Source organism: Petaurus breviceps, unplaced genomic scaffold (genome assembly GCF_028583685.1).
Source record: "Petaurus breviceps papuanus isolate PSGF00001 unplaced genomic scaffold, PetGlider_PUasm1.0 37, whole genome shotgun sequence".
NCBI lineage: Eukaryota > Metazoa > Chordata > Mammalia > Diprotodontia > Petauridae > Petaurus > Petaurus breviceps.
In genome coordinates this window covers 68,570,237-68,574,606 of record NW_027186296.1, presented here as the reverse complement: position 1 = coordinate 68,574,606, position 4,370 = coordinate 68,570,237, and the positions used below count along the sequence as shown (strand labels likewise).

Below are 4,370 nucleotides of genomic sequence, written 5' to 3'. Positions count from 1 at the left end.
CTATCTATCTATCTATCTATCTATCTATCTATCTATCTATCTATCTAGATATAGTCTGATTGCACTTGCTCTGTTTGCTCATCTTGCCAGCCAATTATTTGACTTTTGAGCTCTTTGCCAAGATAGAACTCTGCTTCCAGAGTGGAGAGTGCTGTGTCCCAAATTTCTGGGGGTTTGCGCAGCTGTTGTCAGAGCTATGAGGAGGGTGCCCTCTCTACAGTTGCCATAAACTCTGCCACATTAGTGCTCCTCACCCCAGGACCACCACACAAAACTGTGACCCAGATCCAGATCCAGCAGCTGCAACTGCTGCCACCTCTTCCACCCCAGGGGCAGGGGCTGGTTCAAGCTAACCCAGTTCCAATAGAGTTTTCCCACTGAACTTTTACTTTTTCTTTGGTGTTTATGGGTTAAGAAGTCTGGAAATTGCCACAGCTGCCAGTGTAAGAACTGAAATTGAGGGATCAGCTTTGCTTTTCTCAGTTCTTCATTTTATGGGTACCTACAGATTCCTGCAACTGCCCTGGGTTTTTCTATTTTCTGTTTCCATTAATGTTAATTAGGGTTGGATATTTAAATTAGCCCCACAGTGAAAAAAAAAAAAGAACCCAACATACCATAACATGCCATAGTCACTAAGCCTGGGGCAATGTATTGGGCTTCAGCTAACCAAACACTATTCCCACTCCATAGTGACCATTCTATTGAGGCTATATGCCCCATTTCAGCAGTTTATGGCAGAGATCAGCCAGGAAATGAAAACGCTCAATCATGAATGCAAATGAAACAAAGCAGCATTTATGCCACTCCAAAGAAAATGATAAATAAGCTCATTTCATTCACCCTATTTCTTTCCTCTCTCTCATCTAATTGCAAATCATTCCCACGGCAGATGGAAACTTTATTAATAAATCACTGTTTTGGAAGTGACAGAAAATCATATTTGGCAAAATGATCTCACCCAATTACATTGATGTCCCTGACTTCGCAAAAAATAAGCCTTGACCAGCACAAACTCCCATAGCACTTTGTACCTGTCTTACTTCATAAAACAGGCACATAAGTAGATGCTACGTCCTATATTTACCACCTGGTATAGTAACAACAATAGTAGATGACAATTATACAGTGTGTCCCCAAAGTCTTAGTGCATTTTGGGATTATTGAAGCTTGGTACACAATGTAGGCTGAAAAGTGTTTTACATATAGCACAGTGTTCAATTTGCATAGCAATCTTGTGAGGTAAGTGCTATTCTCACCCCTTTTAACAGATGAGGAAACAGACTCATGGAGATAAAGTGACTAACCTGAGGACCAGTTACCCAGCTGCTAACTAACTAGCCAACATGAGATCTGAACCCAGTTTTTGTCTCCAAGTCCGTGCCTGTATCCACTGTGCCATGCTGTATAATTCAATTCAATAAACATTTATCAAGTGCCTACTTGATAGCTTGTCTGGCACTGTGCTCAGAGCTGAGGATACAAATAAGAAAAAGACAGTCCCTGCCCTTTAGGAACTTACAATTTAACAGGGGAAGAAAACACACAAAAGGAAGCTGAAGTGTGTGTGTGTGCGTGCACGCGTGTGTATGTGTATGTGTGTGTGCATGTGAGCGTGCATGTGAACGTACATGTGTTTGTGTATGCATACATGTGTGTGTGCATGCATGCGTGTGTGTGTGGTGTGGCACCAGGAATGCTTGGCTTTCCCATGGAATTCTGAGCAGGTTGTGAGCCCTCTATCAAGGAAGGCTCTGGGAGGACTTCAGGGCTTTGCCTTCCAGCTGTCCAAGCAGAGGGGAGAGGCAGTTAAGGATGAGTTGGGAAAATGCTGAGTATTGACCTGAGTCAGTCTGTTGAGTAATAAGATTTCAGCGAATGTCAAGGATAGGGGACTTTAGGTCTACTTCCAGATTTGTTATTAACCACCTAAGCGACACTGAGTTAATTGAGTTAAACACACATTTTATCTCTTTGGGCTCCAGCTTTTTCATCAATAAAACAAGGGGGGATTGGACTAGATGTTCCGCAAGGTTCCTTTTAGTGCTGACATTCTGCGATTTTGGTTGTTGTTATTGTTCGTCGTGTCCAACTCTTCATGACCCCATTCGAAGTTCTCTTGGAAGAGATACTGGAGTGGTTTGCCATTTCCTTCTCCAGCTCATTTTACAGATGAGGAAATTGAGGTAAACAGTTAAGTGACTTGCCCAGGGTCACACAGTTATTAAGTGTCTAAGGCTGGATTTGAACTCAAGTCTCCCTGACTCCAGACCTGGTGCTACATCCACTGCACCACCTAGCTGCTGGTTTTACTGTCATGTTTTGTCTAAAATTTATCTACTTGTCTTATGTCCACCTTTAGGCTGTAAACTCCTCAAGGGTAGCCACTAGTTCTGTTCATCACTGTCTCCCCCACAGCACCTAACACAGGGTCTGGTCTTCCTAATAAAAATGGGCGTTGACATAGCCCCTTAAAGTCTGCAAAGCTTTGTAGCACCAAAGTACTGTAGGTATTATCACCCTTATTTTTAGATAAGTAAATTGAATCTGAGCGAGGTAAAGGGATTTGCCATTGACCTCATAACTAGTAATCAGCAGAAGCTGGCTCTGACCCCAAGGTTTCCTGACTCCAACTCCAGTGTCCTATCCACTATGGCATCCTGCCTCTCCTGTAACATTATATAAAGTGAGCTCTTAGGAAATGTTTCTTTATTGAGTAAAACATGTACTTTCCTGCAGTGCTTTTTTCTTCCTTAAATACACACTCAGTAAATTGTCTAATAGGTGTATGGGTTAATGCTGTAGTAGAACTGTGATCTCAGTGATCTAGGCACTCCCTCCAAGAGTGCAAGTCACAGTCTGTCCATATTCTCTTTCCTCTGAGATTTTCGGCTTTGTTCTCTCTTAAATTCCCTCAAAGTCAAGCAAATGAGACAATTTTACTATGTACCCAGCACACAGTAGGTGCCTAATAAATTCTTGTTCCTTCCCTTGTTCCTCCCTCCTCCCACAAAGGTTCTATTCATTGTTCTGGAGATGTTCCTTTTGGTCTTTCACATTGTAAGTTACAGAGACAGAGACAGAGAGAGAGAGACAGAGACAGAGACAGAGAGAGAGGGAGACAGAGAGAGAGACAGAGTGAGATAGAGAGAGACAGAGATAGAGACAGAACGAGATAGAGAGAGACAGAAAGAGACAGAGAGAGATGGAGAGAGACAGAGACAGAAAGAGACAGAGAGATACAGAGAGAGACAGACACAGAGACAGAGAAGAAGGGAGGGAGGGGGAGAGAGAGAGGGAGACAGAGAGAGACAGAGTGAGATAGAGAGAGACAGAGATAAACAGAGACAGAACGAGATAGAGAGAGACAGAAAGAGACAGAGAGAGATGGAGAGAGACAGACACAGAGACAGAGAAGAAGGGAGGGAGGGGGAGAGAGAGAGGGAGAGAGAGAGAGAGAGAGAGAGTCATGCAGTGAGAATCAGGAATATGAAATAAGAAACAGCCCCTGCCCTCAGGGAGCTTATATTCCAATATTGCAAGTAAAATGTGTTCAACAATAAGTATAATATAAGACACAAGGTAAAATGTGTGAGAAAGAGTTTCAGACTAATAGCTATAGGGAATTTATCCAGTGGGGGATCATGGAAAGTTTATGGAGGAAGAGGCAATAGAGTTGGACCTTGAAAGAAGGGAGGGTTGTAGACAAGGTGAAGTTGTTGTAAAGGGAGTGGGGCCAGTTCATTCTAGTCATGGAGCATGTATGTTTAAAGGCATAGATTTGAAAGCAGGTAGGATAGTACAAGGGACAGTGAGTAGCCTAATTTGACTGGAATGAAGCATGTGAAGAAGAGTAGTATGAGAGAAAGCTGGGAAGGTAGGTTAGGGCTATATTGTGGAGGAACATGAAGACTGAGAGAAAGAATCTCAACTTTATTTCATGGAAATAGGGAGATGTGGAATATTCTGAAGTAGAGTAGTGATGAAATTAGACAACTACAATGGACATTCTCGACTCATTGTTTAATATTCCACTGCTGCTTTCTCCTGGTAGGATTTGTATAGGACTGTATTATATTGGCCAAACCCTAGAACACTGAAGAACGTCTTAGTTGAGAATAATAAATTAAAAATCATTTTTTAAAAAGAATTCATCCCTAATCATTCAAATGAATGTAGCCTACTTTTCCCCTCAGGAAAAAATAAATAGATTTAGAATACTTATTGCCCAGACTGTGTTATGTAGGTAGATGGCAATCCATAGAACTCTTCCATCAGTACATAGATAGATAGATAGAAAGATAGATAGATAGATAGAAAGATAGATAGATAGATAGATAGAAAGATAGATAGATAGAAAGATAGATAGA

General features: G+C 41.7%; 1 protein-coding gene across 1 annotated transcript in view; it reads left to right on the top strand.

The window, feature by feature from the left end:
- The window catches only part of MTHFS (methenyltetrahydrofolate synthetase), a 253,028-nt gene that overhangs the window by 243,934 nt on the left and 4,724 nt on the right, over window positions 1-4,370 (top strand). The window lies entirely within an intron of this gene.